At 46.7% G+C, this 18,184-nt stretch overlaps 3 protein-coding genes and 1 long non-coding RNA gene across 7 annotated transcripts in view; 1 reads left to right on the top strand and 3 right to left on the bottom strand.

The window, feature by feature from the left end:
* Positions 1–13,215, bottom strand: part of LOC309384282 (uncharacterized protein) — a 43,951-nt gene extending 30,736 nt beyond the window's left edge. The window contains exons 1-2 of one of the 2 annotated variants that reach the window (XR_014174021.1): positions 12,769–13,215; positions 10,390–10,479 (exon numbers count right to left, since the gene is read on the bottom strand). The gene's annotated coding sequence lies outside the window, so the exon portion shown is untranslated. Of the gene's footprint in view, positions 1–10,389; positions 10,480–12,768 lie in introns of those variants that run through there. The other variant, XM_081937594.1, reaches the window with a different exon arrangement.
* LOC309384268 (uncharacterized protein) overlaps positions 1–18,184 on the bottom strand; it is a 160,375-nt gene that overhangs the window by 45,987 nt on the left and 96,204 nt on the right. The gene's annotated exons all lie outside the window — the stretch shown is intronic.
* The window catches only part of LOC309384248 (uncharacterized protein), a 149,508-nt gene that overhangs the window by 56,495 nt on the left and 74,829 nt on the right, over positions 1–18,184 (bottom strand).
* On the top strand, positions 10,382–14,157 carry LOC309384298. Its single transcript, XR_014174030.1, has 2 exons — positions 10,382–10,499; positions 13,893–14,157. It is a non-coding gene; the product is annotated as an uncharacterized lncRNA (long non-coding RNA).

Below are 18,184 nucleotides of genomic sequence, written 5' to 3'. Positions count from 1 at the left end.
TTTCGCCCATCTTCTAGCTCTAGCAAATACGATCGTGGACCCGTGATGCCAATGACCTTTGCCGGCATCCACAATGTCCCCCCCGTGTAGTTGTGAGCGTATACTGCATCCCCTACTCTGAAAGACCGGATCTTACTTGTAGAGTCTGGGGGAGCCGTGGCGGAGTAATTCGGGTGGAGCCGGTCTAGGTGAGACCGTAGGCGACGGCCCATGAGTAGTTCAGCGGGGCTCCTACCCGTCGTTGCGCTCGGGGTAATGTGTTGAATGAGGAGGTAATGGTCAATGCGTGTTTGCCAATCACCTGGACCCATCCTGGCGAGGGCCTCTTTTGCGAATCGCACCATTCTCTCCGCCTGTCCGTTTGATGCTGGATGGAATGGCGCGATGAGGGCATGCCGGATTCCCAACCCTGCTAAAAATGTTTCAAAGTGCATGGCCGTGAATTGGGGCCCGTTATCGGATACGAGGAGATCTGGCAGGCCATGGGTGGCGAAGAGTCGCCGTAGAACCTTTATGACTGCCTCTGCCGTGGTTGAAGTCATTAGGACTACATCTAGCCATTTTGAGTATGCATCCACAACTATAAGGAAAGTCTGACCTTGGAATGGCCCTGCGAAATCGATGTGTATTCGCGACCAGGGTGCTTTGGGTTTCTCCCATTCTGTGGCGGGCGCTTCCGGGGGTGCTGGTCTCGATTCCTGGCATGGGTCACAAGTGGCCACCCACTCCTCTATTTCTTTGTCCATGTTTGGCCACCACACGTAACTTCTTGCTAACGCCTTCATTCTAACAATCCCCGGATGACCCATATGTAAAGCATCTAGTACATTTTTACGTAAAGCATATGGAATAACAACTCGATCCCCCCACAACAAACATCCTTGTAATACTGAGAGCTCGTCCCGTTTTGACCAAAACATTTTGAATTCCGGGCCCACATTTCCCTTTGGCCACCCCCTCCAAACCCAAGTTTGAACTTGCTTTATTAAATTGTCTTTAGAGGAGAACCTTGCAACATCGTAGGAAGAAACCGGTCCTGAATCCAAACAGTCAATGAGCAATACCGGTACTTCTGGAGTGGGGTCTGGCAGAATGTCAGGTAATGGGCAACGGCTGAGTGCGTCTGCGTGTCCAAGAGTGGAGCCCGGTCGATGTATCAATTTGTATGAATACGCAGCCAGGAAAACAGTCCACCTGGTCATGCGAGGAGAAAGGGAGACCGGAGTGGGGCGGTTTCCCGCCAAAAGTCCCAACAGCGGTTTGTGATCTGTGATCAGTTCAAAATCGCGGCCATAGAGGTATTCGTGGAAACGCTTTACTCCCGCGACGGCAGCCAGCGCTTCCCTGTCCATTTGGCTGTAATTCCTTTCGGCCGATGAAAGAGTCCTGGAGTAGAACGCGATGGGTGCTTCTTTTCCGTCGGGCATCCTGTGGCTGAGGACTGCTCCAACTCCGAAAGGTGATGCGTCGCAGGTCAATACCAGCGGTAGGGTCTGGCTGTATTGAACAAGCAGTGAGTCAGTGGTGAGCAGGCGCTTTACCCCGGCGAAAGCTGCAGCTTCGGATCGTCCCCATTTCCATGGTGCGTTCCTCTGGAGTAGACGGTGTAGTGGCTCAGCAACGGTCGCTTTCTGCCTCAGAAAAACGCTGTAGAAGTTAAGTAATCCGAGGAAAGCCTGCAACTCGGTCTGATTTCGTGGTGTGGGGGCGTCCTGGATCGCCTTAATTTTCTTTGAAGTGGGGTGTATTCCCTGACCATCGATTCTATAACCCAGGAATTCTACGCTAGGCACGTTAATTTGGCATTTTTCTTTTTTAAGGCGGAGACCCTTTTCTCTGATTCTGGCCAAAACAGATCTGACTCTTTTGTTTAATTGCTCCTCATTTGCAGCGGACACCAAGATGTCGTCAAAATAGGGGACGACTCCTGGTATCCCTTGCAAAAGCCGTTCCATGACGCTCTGGAACAATCCTGGGGCAATGCTTACGCCAAATTGTAGCCGGTTGCATTTGAATGCTCCTCTATGCGTCACTATAGTTTGGGCCTCCGCTGTGGCGCTATCAACTGGCAGTTGCTGGTAAGCTTGTGCCATGTCTAACTTTGCAAATACCTTTCCTGGCCCCAATGAGTGCAATAAGTGCTGTACTACAGGCACAGGATATGCGCTCTGTTGTAGCGCGACATTAATTGTGCATTTATAGTCCGCGCAGATGCGGACTGATCCGTCTGGTTTGACTGGGGTCACGATGGGCGTTTCCCAGCGCGCGTGATCTACCGGCTCAAGGATTCCTTGCTCCACTAACTTATCTATTTCTTTATCTATTTTTGGGCGGAGTGCAAAAGGCACTCGTCTCGGTTTAAGTCGGATTGGCGCCACTTTGGGGTCTAAATTGAATGATATTGGTTTACCCACATACTTACCAAGACCGGGGCTGAACACATCCTCGAACTCCTTAAACATCTGTTCAGCGCTGCTGTTTCTCACGGCGTTGATCCCGGTGACTTCTAACCCCAGGGCTTCAAACCAATCAAGCCCCAGAAGGTTCTGCAATGGCGCGCTGGCAATGGTCACGGGCAGCTGGGCTTCGATGTCCTTGAAACGGATGTGGAATGTGCCTTGGCCCACGATGGGGACTTGGTTCCCCTGGTAGTCTCGTAGAAGGACGTCTGGAGCGTGTAGTTGGCTCTTTCTGAGGCTAGGGATAGCCTGTTTCATGGATGCCCATGAAATGATCGTCAGGGTCGATCCTGTGTCAACTTCTAGCTCGCAGGGTGAGCCCTCCAAGAGGACTGTGACTCTCAGCCTTTTTGGCCGCTTAGGGCGGACCTGATGTATTGTGGTGAGATACGTTCGCAACTCCTCTCTCTGGGTCAACTCTATCTCATCGTCAACATCCTGAAAATACTCTCGTTGAGCGTCTTGATAGAACGCTCTTTCAGCTCTTTGTGTGTATTCTCTCTGGGGATACGCTCGCTCACTTTCTTGTGAGTAATCTCTCTGGGAATACGCTCGTTCAGCTCTTTGGAAATTTTCTCTCTGGGTAAACACTTGTGGATTTCTCTCTGGGCGCCCTTTTTGGTTTCGCCAAGCCCCTGGGTTGGGCTTCTGTTGGCGGTACATGGGTGGCTGCCGTGAGGCAGGGACTCCGCTCCGGCACACTCGTGCGATGTGCCCAAGTTTGTTGCAGTGCGAACAAACAACGTTCCTGAACCTGCAAGTAGACCTGGGGTGATTCCCTCCGCAGCTTGCGCAGGGCGGCAAACGGGATCCGGGTCTCCCCCCAGGCCTCAAGTGACTGCTCTGCATTAGGTGACTGTCCTCGAACTCGGGATTCTTGTAGTCGGGGCTTGTGTCCTCGTAGTGAACTCTGGTTTGTCTCGGTGCTGGCTGGTTTGCGCTGGCCCCTCGTTGTATGGTCACCGATGATTTCTCCGCTGATTCTGACGCTCTTGCTTCGTTTAACGCTGTCTGTAGGGTTAAATTCGGGTTTGCCAACAGCTTCTTTTGCAACGAAATGTCTCTCACCCCACAGATGAGCCGCTCTAAAATGTGCTCTTCCAAATCTCTGTATTCGCAGTGAGCTGCTGCTTTTCGTAGGGCTGCAACATATTGATTGATGGATTCTCCCGCCTTCTGGGTCCTCATGTTGAATTCCTTGCGGCAGACATGGCGGGAAGGTTTTGGCGCATAATGAGTTTGCAGAGTTTGTTGCAACGTCGTCCACGATACTGCCTGTATTGGAGTAGGCGCAGTGAGGTCTCTGGCCGTATTGAAGACTTCCTTTCCGCAGTAGCCGAGGAAGATGTTTTTCTTCCTCGCATCGGTGATCCCCGTGTATTCGTTTGCTTCGAGGAAACACTCGAAACGAATCATGAAAGCTTCCCATTCGTCGTTTTCTGGGTCGAAAGGAGCGGGGGGAGCATGCATCGCCATCTTCTCAGTTTGAATTTGCCGCGCTGCGGTGATCTGAGATGGCTGTCGGAATTGCTGCCGAATTCCTGGGCTGGATCAAATCCGGAGATTCTGGGGTAGCGTTCTTTGTCCTATCTGTCTCTCAATCCCACCCTCGTCGCCAATGTTAGATCTGGGCAACGCGAGACAGACTGCGAGACACGAAGTGACTTAACAGCTCTTTATTAGTAATAGTAGTGATCCAGCTTGTTCGGTAGTCGGAGGGTTCCCCTTTTATAGGGAGTGGGCACGCCCCTCGACCAATCAGAGGGATACCTGTTTCCCGCTGTAGGAGCGGACCAGAGGGAAGACGTATCCCGATATATGTTAATATCTAACAGGGAGAACTCTTTATTATGTAAAGGGACTGGCTTGGGCATCTTAATGGCCCATTGACTAAGAGGGGGGTGGGCAGAAAGCTGCAGGGAGCTACTCTGTCTTTAAAACATGTTTCTTCCTTTTCACATCCAGGGAAATATAATATTCTGCCTTTTCAATATTTCCTAGGATATTTCATTTTTCTGGGAGAGGGCTGGGTGATAACTTTCTACAGCCCAGAGAGGGTATAAAACTCACGTATTCTCAGCATCTCTCTCCTTGTTTTTCTCACCCAACATCTTCAAGGCATGTGATCCTGTCCACTATTAAACCATCTTTACAAACAGCCACCATGTTTCCAGTATCTTTTCCCCCACTTGGAACTGAACCCAGAAGGATATTTCTTCCAACACAAGGTAAATGCCCCCCAGACAGTCCATCTACCTACCATGACCTTCTTTTTGCTTTATGCTTAAGAGAACACTGAATTATAGTTTGTGGCTTTCCATCCAGCATCCTTGACATCCTTACACTCGATGTTTGGGTTTGGTGACCTCAAGACGGTCAAGTGGTTTCCCCATTTCTTGCTTAGGCCTAGGCCTGACAGGACTGGCCAAAGCTGCAGAGATGGCTTCACACTTTAGGTGGACTGCAACTGAGTATTTCTCAGTCTCTAACCCAGCAATGGCGAACCTTTTTTGGCTCGCGTGCCACAAGGGGGGGAGCGCAGGGGGGTCTTGTGCGGGCATGACCCCCCCAGTGCGCATGCGAGCACAACACGCGACCCCCCCATTTTTACATGCTTTTTTTGCCCTCCCCAGGCTCCAGAGGCTTTATAGGAGCCTGGGGAGGGCGAAAAGAGCCTCCCCTGCCCCCCAGGAGGCCCTCCGGAGGCTTCAGGGACCGTCTGGAGGATTCCCTGAAGCCTTCGAAACGCTTAAAACCACCCTCCGAGCAAACAGGAAATGACTTCTGGTTTGTTCGGAGGGTCGTTTTAAGTGCTCCGAAGGCATCAGGGAAGCCTCTGGACGTTCCCTGAAGCCTTTGGAACACTTAAAACCACCCTTCCAGTTTGCTTGGAGGGTGGCTTTAAGTGCTCCGAAGGCATCAGGGAAGTCTCCGGATGGTCCCTGAAGCCTTCGGAACGCTTAAAATGACCCTCCGAGCAAACCGGAAGTCACTCCGGAGGGCCTCCGGCGGGGCAGGGCAGGCTCTTTTCGCCCTCCCCAGGCTCCTATAAAGCCTCTGGAGCCTGGGGAGGGCGAAAAATGGCTTTTAAAAAGGTGAACTCAGCTGGCCAGTGCGCACATGCGCACTGGCCAGCTGACAGGGCAGCGCCTCGTGTGCCCTGACAAATGGCTCCGTGTGCCACCTGTGGCACGCGTGCCATAGGTTCGCCATCACTGCTCTAACCTGTAGCTTTAACCATTACACCAACCTGGATCGTCTTCTTCCCCACAAATGTACCCATTGATCTCTTCCTGCTGCTTCAACAGCAAATTCAACGCAGCAGCTTTCAAAATTCAGTTCATTTTGCAATCGGTTCACCCTCACTCTCCAGATAACAGAGCTTTTTCATCTTTCAATCTGTGTTTCATACTTTTTGTCTGAGGAAATGGGGTGTTCCTGATTGGGTAGTAGCTTCACCTTGGCCCTGTGTCTAGCTCCTCTGGTGTTTGGGGCTGCCTTTTAATTTGCTCAATTTTGTTAGATAGTGTTAGTAAGTTTGGGGTGGTGGGTCTAATCTACCTTTTTATTGTACAGAGGTTTTGTGTGTGTGTGTGTGTATTCTGCTATATCCCTCCTGTTAGTTTTAATGTGTCTTAGAGAAACGCAACGTTCAGTTTCATCCTTCTGCATCCTGAATTTCTTCCAGATTGTGAGGGCAGAATTTCCTAGTCAGCCTATCCTTTGCACAAAATATCTATGAGTCATCAGTAGAGTTTATGAGTGGTCCCAATAAGCTGCTGAAGCTTCATTTTAAGCGTTTTTAGATCCTAACTATAATGAGACACGACAGCATTACAACAACAAAAAAAGACACCAAATATAAACATATTTCTATAAATATTAAATATAATTTTAATGTTTTAAAATTTAGAAAATTTCAACATATTTAAATTTGAAGCTACCTGGAGCTGGAGGCTAAGGCCAAAAGAGGTTCTTGGTTTCTCCACACCCCTGACCTGGTCTTGGTTGTGGGTGTCCGTTTGCATAGGCATTGTCAGCAAAATCAGGATGATTCATTTGCAGAGCTAAAATTCCAGTTCTCTGACTTCCTTCCTTAATGAACCTGTATTTTTTTCCACTTTTTTCAATGCATGGGGTGAAGATCATGTCCTGTCCTTAATCCCATCACCTGGAGGTGAAGGCATTTTCTTTGTGAATAGGCTGGACCAGGATTTTTTAATGAGCATCTGCTATAAGCTATTAGGAAAGACTGGGGGCTGCTTTCTGCCTCTAAGAATGTGTTTCTTCATTTCTCCTTTGGAGAAATAGAATATTTACCTCTTTTAATATTCCCCCAAACAGTTCATTCTCTAGAGAGGGAATTCCCACAATTTCTCCCTTTTGGGCTATATATATGTACATATATTGCCCAACCTACGAACCATTAAAATGGTCTCTGTACTTTCTATATACCTGGCAGACCATGAGGGATATTTGCCTGGCATCTTTCCTTGGGGGTCTATTGAAATGGGAGGTGATTTTGCAGGCTACTGGGACAACGGTGGGGAGAGCAGAGGATTCTCATGATAATGGCAGTGGGCCCCAAAAGGAGTGTTTTCCACACAGGAAGGCCTAGCAGGCAGGGGCAGAAGTTCTGTTAAGTAGAAAAGAAATGTGATTTTCTGTGCCAATTGTTTTTAGATGTCTGATGTCACATGCTGTCCCAAAATTCTTTGCAGACATGATTGTGCTTTAGTAAATAATCAAAAGCTGCCCATTTCCAAGGATTGCTTCCTGAACCTAACTTAGTTTATTGCATCTAGGATTTCTGAGGCCAAATTAAGATTAGCCAGTGTGCAAGCCAGACTATGAATATTTTTGAAGTTGCGCACAATGAGCCTGGGAACTCCTACTAATGCAGTGGATAACCAGTGCAACATATTCTGCTTTACTGGGCAACTGGGCAGCATCATTTGTGAGTCCCAATCAGGACTTGGGGTTTGGAAATTTCTTTTCTGCTAGCTCTTTAGTGAGGAAATTGACTGAAGGGACATGCCCCCTCCCCATGGAATTGGCAGCATGGTATGACTACTTGGGCTTTAGTGCCAAAAAGCAAGAACCAGCCAGGGGAAACTTGAGGCCTGCTAGCCGGATACGGCCGGTCAACACAATGTATCCAGAACACACAGTGGTGGGATTAAGGCCCACCCCTCATCTTCCATCCACTCCTTACGTGGCTGGTTTTTCCCACCACCCTCATCGTCCCTCCTCCAGCTGTCAGCCTTATACCGTGTTTCCCCGGAAATACGACCTATCCCAAAACTAACGCTTTGCCACATTTTTCACGTGGGCAAAAATATAAGACCACCCCTGAAAATAAACCCCTTGGACAACCCCCCCTTCGGCCAGGCAGAGCACCGCTCACCGACCTAGCAGTATCCCAAAGGCGTCACACCACGGGAGTCGGGAGGGGGGTGGAAAGACGCTCACGTTGCTTGCCACCTTCGGGATACCGCTAGGTTGGGGAGTGGCGTTCTGCCTGCCCGGAGGGGGGAGTTGCCGGGCGGCTGCTCCCTTGCAAGCGGGCTCCCGAAGACCAGGGCACAGCCTTAGGGGCGAAGCAGCCATGAGGTGACCACACTCACAAGCAGCCGCGTGACAAATCCCCTCCAGCTGGGCAGAGCGCCATTCACTGACATAAGAGGTATCACTAAGGCACCAAGCCACGTGGCGCTCTGACCGCTCCCCAGCTCCCGCACATTCGGAATACCTCCTAGGTCAGTGCATGGAGCTCTGCCCGGTTGGAGAGGGGGATTGCGTGAGCGCCTGTTCCGCCCCCAGCAAGCATACCTCCTAGTCTCACCAAGCCCTTGCGCAGCTCTCCCAGGGCGCCACCGCTACCACGCTCCGAGCATAACTTCCAAACTCCAAAAGTCGGCTCCCGAGTCTTCCAGCATCGTCCGCTCTAGGAGTGCTCTCTATTGTGGGCCGGCTGCTGGAAGACTCTCTGTGTCTCAGTCACATGATGACCTAGCCACACCCCAGCCAGCTGATCCATTCCCCCCAACAGTTTGAGGGACCGTGAATTGGCCCCGTGAAAAAGTTTGAGGACCCCTGCTTTATGTGGAGGTAGATAAATGGGATAGCTTCCATGCGTCGGGGTCTGGATGGGGGACAACAGACTCAAGCTCAACCCCTCCAAGACTGAGTGGCTGTGGCTACCGGCACCCCGGTTCAGTCAGTTGATTCCATCACTGACCATAGGGGGCGAGCAATTGCCCCCTGTGGAGCGGGCGCGCAATTTGGGCGTCCTCCTAGATGCCCGGCTGTAAATGGATGACCATGTGGCAGCCGTGGCAAGGGGGGCGTTCCACCAGGTTCGCCTGGTGCGCCAATTGCGCCCCCTACTGGACCGGGATGCCCTACGCACGGTCACTCATGCACTGGTGACGTCTCGGCTGGACTACTGCAATGCCCTCTACATGGGGCTTCCCTTGGGACGTGCTCGAAGACTGCAGCTAGTCCAGAACGCAGCCGCGCGGGCTATTATGGGGAGTACTAGGTACTCCCATGTAACACCGCTCCTGCGCGAGCTGCACTGGCTGCCTGTGGTCTTTCGAGTGCGTTTCAAGGTGTTAATTACCATCTTTAAAGCGCTCCATGGCTCAGGACCTAGGTACTTGCGGGATCGCATCCTACCACACACTTCCCTGCGACCGATTCGCTCTCACAGGGAAGGACTCCTCCGGGTGCCGTCCACTAAGCAATGCCAACGGGCGGCGCCTAGGAGTAGAGCCTTCTCTGTGATGGGCCCAACCCTCTGGAATGATCTCCCCCCCGATATCAGAACCACCACCGACTTCCGCTCCTTTCGACAAAAACTGAAGACTCACCTGTTCCGTTTAGCCGGCCTGGCCCATTTATAGTTTTATTCTACCTCCTGGCAGATATTTTAATTGGGTATTTTTAGGGTATTTAAATATTGCTTTTAACTACTTTACTTCAGATATGTACAGTTTCTTATTGTCTCCTCTTTGTGTTTGTATTTTCTATTTATTGATGTGTTTTTATTTGACTGTACACCGCCCCGAGTCCCTTTGGGGAGAGGGGGCGGTATAAAAATCTAAATAAAAGTAAAGTAAAAGTAAAGTGTCTTTGAATAGTGAGGGTGTGCAGATACTCCTATAAGACAGATAGTACAAACATTCTTGATAATTCTCACTTGCTCCAGACAGACGTCTTCTTGTGCTAATCACTCCCAAATAGCATTCCTTTTTCCACAGTCAGAACATTCAAAAGGCTTCGCTCTTGTGTGAATCCTCTGGTGTATCACCAGTTCAAAATTACGACTGAAACTTTTCTCAGTCAGAACATTCAAAGGGTCTTTCTCCAGTGTGAACCCTGTTTGCTATAGCTTTTGCCACATTGGAAGAATTGATAGGGCTTTTCTCTGGTGTGAGTCTTTCCATGAGCAACAGGGAAGCTCTTCTAACTAAAGCTTTTGCTGCATGGGGAACACTGATATGGCTTTTCTCCAGTGTGGATCCTATTAGGCATAATCGGCTGTGATCTATAATCTTTGCTTTTCCCACAACAGGCAGATCTGTGGATATTTTTCACCACTGACATTCTTGGATTCTCAAGGACATCAAAAATACTCTCCATCACTTGTTGGACGGAGCATTGATTCAAGTAACTGTTTCCTTCTTCACAGGGCGAGGCCAACATTACAGTCTGCCTTATCTGGCTGTCCAAGTGACCTTTTTGTTTCCACTGACTTCCAGATGTTTCCCCCTATTTTTGAAGTAGGAAATTATTTCCTTTGATATTTTGATATATATTCTTCCAGACACTTTATTTTTTGTCCAGCTCAAAACTCTTTTCCTAGTTTTGTCTTTCTTATCTGTAAGCTGCTGGGAAAGAAATGTTTTGGATATTCCAGAAGAACTAAGATTCTGATTGCTGCCTTGGTTTTCTTTCCATTTTAATGCTGCTTGTGATTCTGTTCTCTACAGTGCTCTCTTTGGCATTCTTTTACCTGCAAGATTCACATAAAAGGTTTAGTTTAATGATGGTTTCTAAAATGACTGCACAATTTTTTTTTTAAAAGCCAAAGTATACATTAAAATAAAAGCCAAAGATGCCAAAATGCTAACTTAACCTCTTACATTCATGATTTATATTTTCAATATACATGTCAAATACCCATTCAGTTACAAAATTTATTTGTTGACTTGGGTCATTCATGAGTTCATAGAATTGCAAAGAGTTATCATAGAATATACCTGGAAGTGCTGGAGACAGATTATACATTTATACAGAGCCTTTTTTCCCCAAAAATAAGACCCAGTTTTATTTTCCTTTGGGCCCCAAAATAAGCAGTAGGTCTTAGTTTCGGGGCATGTCTTACCCGCTTCCCTTAGGACCATCACAGGGAGGCCGCCCATGCCCTGACACCTGTTGCACTGCCGCGTGACTTCTTCTGCGGCCACTCACGGCTAGACATCGTATAGCTTGTCACGCAGCCCATGCAAGGTATGCCCAAACTATTAATCAGCTGATTAAAACAGTTTTAACTTCTGGGGGATTTTTTGGGGGGTTGAGGAAATAAATGTTTTAAAAAGCTCCCATCAGCTACCCTTTTCCTTTTGGCTAAACTCCTCTAAGTGCACTCCAACCATTTCCATTGACTGCATTTTCTTTCACTCTTGGTTCCCGTCTGAGAAGGCAGAGAAGAATGTGAGTGAAGTATGCGTCTGTTATGCTGCCGCTTGGAGCAGGATGCCGTGCGGCCGTTGCACCAGAGATGAATCCAGGGCCCACTGAAAATGGTGGCTGCTTCCAGGACAAAGTCATGAGGCCCAATGATTTCTTTTCTCACATATGTCCTTCCCTCCCTCCCCAATATGAGGTTCACAGATCTTCAAAAGATGAGAAGGAAGAGGGTGTGAGGTTGGGTGGGGAGGTAGTCAGGTGTAAGGGGACCTTGGGGGAGGGAGTGAAGGGGGCACAAGGATTAGGAAACAGAGCACAGGGAGTCTTGGGGGTGCGGGAGGCCTAGAGATGCCTATGGCAAGGAATCCTAGCCCTGCGCTAAGCCACCAAGAGTTTCCCCCAGCTCTGAGCAGACACTGCTCTGCTTAGCGACTCACACATTTGATTAATGACTGCCTCAGGGAGAGAAGGAGGATTCAGATAGTAAAGGAAAGCAATTTCACTTAATAGCCATTGCAACCATAATTCAAGGCCCATTTTGAGGATTAAATTTATGCTGGGGCTCAAAATCTGTGTGAAACTGTGTGAAGTAGAAGAATGAAACGCCACATGTGGGAATTCCATAATCAACATACAAAAGCTCCAATGAAAATTCCTTTTTGAGGAATTCCACTACTTCTGCAAAAGGAAATATCCAGAAGCTTCTGCTGACAACTAGAAACTAGCTAGTTGTCTCTCCACCTACAAATTTAATCCTGAGAAATGTTTGAGCAAAATGAATCTGACCAAAATTCAAACAATCAAGTTCTTATCTACACTTTCAATGGAAGATCCCAAATGAAATTCAAGCATTCTCTAAAATCATCTACTGTATTTTTCGGAGTATAAGACGCAACTTTTTAACTCCAAAAAGAGGGTGAAAATCTGGGTGCGTCTTATACTCTGAATGTAGTTCCACCCACCTGCTCTGCGCATCGCATTTTCGGGGGGTTCCATGCAGCGGGGATCATATGGCGCCTGATTCCTGAAGCTGCCTGGGGAACTGCAATGAAAGCCTTTTCAATGAAAGCATTTTTGGGCTGCAGGATCCCCTCCCCGATTCCAAAAGGGTGCGTGCAGAGGACAAACAAGTACATTGTGTTTCAGGTGGCAGGCAGTTCCAGTACCTGAAAATGCTTTCTTTCCCAGTTCCCCGGTGCACATCGCAGAGCAACGCACCCTCCTCCTCTACAGACTCACCGCCTGTTTTCTCCTGGCCAGCACCGTCAGCTGGGTGAGGCAGGGAGAAAAGCGAGAGGGCAGCATAGTCAGGCGAAGGCACAGGAGCCGGGCGTGGACACAGGGCAGGCAGGTTAGAGACAGCCGGCCGAATGCTGGCTTGGCGGCTGGCCACCCAGAGTGCACAGGCAGCAAAGGAAACGCGCGTCGTGGCTCTATTAAGATGTACATTTCACGGTGGGGAACAATTTGGGAGTGGCAGGTGGGGCAGGGAATGGGGTGCCCTGGGCTTAAATTCAGGGAGGGAAGGAACCTGCAGCAGCAGCAGCTGAGATGCTTCAGCCCAGTTGCTTGTCTGCTTCCAGGGCTCTCCTCCCACCTGCCCTCAACTCACCTTCCAGCTGCTGCTTCCACCGTGGGAAGAGCACAAAAGACGCTCTGCACACCTCCTTCCTCCCATGAGTGATCCGGAACAGGAAGTTTAGCTGTTCCCAAAGGTGCTTTTTTCAAAAGCAACTGGACTTTCTTCTACTCTTCCCGTCACCATCCAACCTTTCTAGCAACACAGTACTCGATGGTTTTAACTCCTTTAAGCTCAACCACAAGTATTATCCGCTTTGTAGGCACAGGTGTTGCCTGTTTGACCATCATCTCCAGATATGAGGCAGAAAACCATCTTTCTCCAGTTTCCACCTAAGGCGATTGAAACTGATTAAATGCTATCAAATCGTTTTTGACTTCCAGCAACCGATCTTCGTAACTTAGCCTTAAAATGGGATGCTGCTTAGTTTACGAAGATTAGCTATGTGCCAAGCCCTAAAAGTTCATGAAGGTTTTATAGAATTACACAATCAGCTTTCTTAGGGGTGATTCTGAATAGAGATCAAAATCTCTCTACATCCCACAACTTTATGACTGATTTTGTGTGGCTCCCAATATTTTAGGACATGGCAGCAGCATCAGGCCAGACAATCCAGGGGAACAAGCTTTACTCCTGCTGGCCAGGACTGCATCCAAGAGCATCAACCACCAAGCTTCATTCTTGGAGAAGGAAATTTTATATTTGCTAAATGCCAGGTGTAAATTCTGTAAATTTGCTTGCACTGAAGTATCCATTAGGTCACACAAAGAAACATACAGCAGGGCCTAGAAAATGGAGCCTAAGAAAGATGGTCTGATTGCCTACATATGACAGAAGAAATACCCCCCCCCCAAAAAAAAAGGTTAAAAAAAGAGAGGCAAAAATAGAATAGCCCATCAAACCACATGGCTAACTGATCACCAGGCTAATCTTTTTAGAAAGGCACCCTGCAATGCCATTTTTAATGCAGATTTTATAAGGCATGGATGGGGAGGATAGTGGATTTTGGTTCTGGAAGCTGTTGTATGGAGATTAGAGAATAAAATAACCCAAAAGGGGATTATTCACCTATAAATTTCAGTAGATCACAAATGAAATTCAAGCATTCTCTAAAATCAGCTTCTTTTCCTAATATGGATTACCTTGTGTGCAATAAGATTTATGCTTGAAGTAATGTCCACAGACTAGCCATTTCAAAGATTTCTCTCCGGTGTGAGTCCTCTGGTGTATCACCACATTGGAATTATCATTAAAGCTTTTCCCACAGATAGGACATTAAAATGGCTTCTCTCCTGTGTGAGTCCTCTGGTGTCTCGCCTGGCTGGAATTATCACTAAAACTTTTCCCACAGATAGGACATTCAAAAGGCTTCTCTCCTGTGTGAGTCCTCTGGTGTGTCACCAGGCTAGAATTATTACTAAAGCTTTTCCCACAGATAGGACATTCAAAGGGTTTCTCTCCTGTGTGAGTCCTCTGATGAGTCACCAAGCTTGAATTTTCAATGAAACCTTTCCCACAATCAGGACATTTAAAGGGCCTTTCTCCTGTGTGAATCATCTGGTGTCTAACCAATCTGGATTTCTTATTGAAACCTTTCCCACAATCAGGACATTCAATGGGTTTCTCTCCTGTGTGAGTCTTCTGGTGTAGCACTAGGTAGGAACTCTGACTGAAACTTTTCCCACAATAGAGACATTGAAAGGGTTTCTCTCCTGTGTGAGTCCTCTGGTGTAGCACTAGGTAGGAACTCTGACTGAAACTTTTCCCACAATAGAGACATTCAAAGGGTTTCTCTCCTGTGTGAGTCCTCTGGTGTCTAACCAAGTTGGAATTATCACTGAAACATTTGCCACAATCAGGACATTCAAATGGTTTCTCTCCTGTGTGAGTCCTCTGATGAATCAGCAGATGGGAATTTTGACTGAAACTTTTCCCACAATCAGGACATTTGAATGGTTTCTCCCTTGCATGAGTCCTCTGGTGTCTAACCAAGCTGTAAATATAACTGAAACCTTTCCCACAATCAGGACATTCAAAGGGCCTTTCTCCTGTGTGAATCATCTGGTGTCTAAGCAACCTGGAATTCTGACTGAAACCTTTCCCACAACCAAGACATTCAAAGGGTTTCTCTTCTGTGTGAGTCCTCTGATGAGTCACCAGATTGGTATTCTGACTGAAACCTTTCCCACAGATAGGACATTCAAAGGGCCTTTCTCCTGTGTGAATCCTCTGGTGTGTCACCACGCTGTAATTATCAGTAAAGCTTTTTCCACAGATAGGACATTCAAAGGGTTTCTCTCCTGTGTGAGTCCTCTGATGTTTCACCAGGTTGTAATTACGACTAAAACTTTTCCCACAGAGAGAACATTCAAAGCGTTTCTCTCCTCTGTGTGTGATGTTGTGTCTCAGGAGGTGGGAATGGCTAATGAAACCTTCCCCACAATTTTGACACTTATAAGGTTTCTCCATGGAATGAATCCTCTGATGTATTACTAGGCAGGAATTATGACTGAAACTTCTCCCAGTGAGGACACTGAATTGGTTTTTCTCCGTTATGATTCCTCTGGTGTATTACCAGGCTGGAATTGTGACTTTCTCATAATCAGTACATTCAAAGGATATTTCTTCTGTGTGAGTTTTCTGGTGTCTCATGAGATGGAAATTTCTACTGAAGTTTTCGCACAATCTGCACAGTCATATGGTTTCTCCCTCCTGAGTTATCTGATGTAGCACCATGTTGCCATGCTCACTAAAGCATTTACTGAATTGGGAGCTTTTGTGGCTTTCCTCTTGCGTGGAAGTGCTTCCATGAACCACAAGGGAGCTGTTGTGACCTCCAGTTTTGCAACATTGGCGTAATTTGTATGGTTTTTCTCCTTTCTGGCTCCTCGTGTGTATAATCAGCTGTTATTTGCCATCTGTGTTTTTTCCACAATAGGCAAATCTATGGAGTTTTTCCACAGTTGATATCCTTGAGGAGGTCAAAAATATGGACAATACCTTGGTTAGTGGTGCTTTCATAGAAGCCGTCTTCTTCCTCACAGATAGAGGCCTGCATTCCTGTCTGTTCTATGTGGCTTTACTATTGATCTTTTCCTCCCAACAGACTTCCAGTTTGCTGAATGAAAAATAATCTCCCTTCACTTTTTCATGTAATGTATCCTTTAGTTTTGCATAATCTGCTCATTCTTTCTTGATTTTCTCTTTTTTTCTAACAGCCACTGGTGGAGGATCAGAATTGTATGGTTTTCTGCAGTAAGTGGAAAATATTTTGATTTCTGGCTTGATTTTCTCCTCTTTTCAACGTTGCTTGTTATTTACAGTTGTCCTGAGTGCTCTTATTGCCATTCAGTTTGTCTGTAAGATTCAAAGAAGAGTAAATTTAATCTCTCTCTCTGTCTCTCTCCCCCTCCCTCTCTCATATATATATAAATGGCTGCATGTGTGTATCTTCCAGCATCTCTGGAACACCTCAAGAAATTTCAACCAAACTTGGTACATAGCTTACTTACTGCCTGGAAACAAACTCTGTGGGGATAAGACACCCCAACACCCTTTGGGTTGTTGTGTGTGCCTGCGTGTGTGCGTGCACGTGCCCCCCCCCCCGTCTGTGTCTGTGTGTTCCAGCATAATCTGGAACCTCTGGGAGCTAAAATGAAAAGGACTGAATTGTACCTTAAGTGTTAAGTTACAGTACTTTTGACAATGATAGTGTGCATTTTGGATTCAAGTTCTGTTAAGATACAGCCTGTTGTGCCTTAATATGGCTTCTACTGTACAGCACAGTGGAGTTCCCATACTCCACAAGGGGGCTCTCTCTAATACAGGATTGGGATAAATACATGACATGGGTTATCAGCTAGTTGTTTATAAAATGGTTAGAAATGATGTGAAAAAAGAAAAAAAGTATATATTACAATGAAAAAAAACATGCCCCAATGCTAGAATAATTACTTACATTATTTATGATTCATATGACACATGGAGTACTATTGAGAACTATGTTCAAATTTACAAATTCCTAGCAATGCAAAGTGTTATCATCAAATATATCTTGAAGTGCTGGGGATAGGATATGTAATTGCAGATATATAGTGAGAAATACAGATATACCCACTTACGCATGTATATATGGAGAAAATCTATGTCTTTCAAGCCTAACAAAATGTCCCCGAATGGTTACAGTCAAACCTTCTGCCCTAAATTTAGAGGTGTGGGGGCTTTAACTAATGAAATGATGCCGAAGGCCTCTGCAAGCATTGAAGCACCACTTTTGCTCATGGAACTCCTCCGCTGCAAATAACAGTTGAAAATACTGTCTGCATCCCCTCTGGTGACACTCTTGTTCAAGTTGTCCTCACTTAACCTACCGCAATTGGAACTGATATTTGCATCACTAAGCAGCTCAATCATTAAGCATGATGTCACATGGCAGTGCCAACTTACATTTGTTCCTCTGTAGTTGTTATGGAAATTACTGTGGGTTATTAAAGGCAATTTTATATGACCGTGACTTGCAATTTCCTGCCAGTATATCCACTCAACTTGCTTGTCAGAAGCTAGCTGGGAAGGTCACAAATTGGGATCATGAGTGTGGGATGCTGCCGCCATCATAAATGTGCAACTATTGGCAGAACCCGAATTGGTGCAACTCCTTTTCCTGCATCTTCAAAACCACAGTCACTGTTGGAAGTGCGGTCACGGAACAAGTGCTGGGATTAACACAAATTGTGTGGACCAGGTGAACGTCTGCTTCTACTGTGCCATAGTAACTTTGAAGGCTCAGGGAAGAAGTGATAAATGAGGACTACATGTGCAACCAAAGATGCCAAAAGATCCTCAATAGCTATTTCTTAGGAAGTGGTGGATTAAGCACAATTGAACCTGGTTAATACATGGATGGGATAGGAAATACCATACTTATTGGCAAGACATGGAAGTATAAAAACTTGTAAATTGTATTCATCTGTCATTTTCAATACACGTGTGGATTACAAACTATATCAAGAGGGCAACATCAAGATATAATGGGAGACTTTAACTACCCTGATATCAACTGGGAGACAAAGTCAACAGCAAGTAGGAGATTGAATAGCTTCATAACCAACTTAACTGACAACTTTATCATCCAAAAGATAGAGGAGGGAACTAGAGGAAAAACTATACTCGACCTAATTCTTACTAATAGAGAAGCGATAGAAGGAATTGAAGTTGTCGTAACCTTGGGCAAGAGTGACTACGTTGTACTGAAATTCAATACAATGTAAACACAAGTAATAGAGTATAATCCAACCAGTGTGTTAAACTTTAGAAGAGCTGATTTTAACAAATTCGGAGCTCCATCACTGGAGGCTTTTAAATAGAGACTGGACAGCCATTTGTCTGAAATGATATGGGGTCTCCTGCTTGATCAGGTCGTCGGAATAAAAGACCTCCAAGGATCCTTCAA

The sequence above is a fragment of the Natrix helvetica genome (assembly GCF_964273705.1).
Source record: "Natrix helvetica genome assembly, chromosome: 1".
Taxonomy (NCBI): Eukaryota; Metazoa; Chordata; class Lepidosauria; order Squamata; family Natricidae; genus Natrix; species Natrix helvetica.
This window is presented reverse-complemented; position numbering and strand designations above follow the sequence as displayed.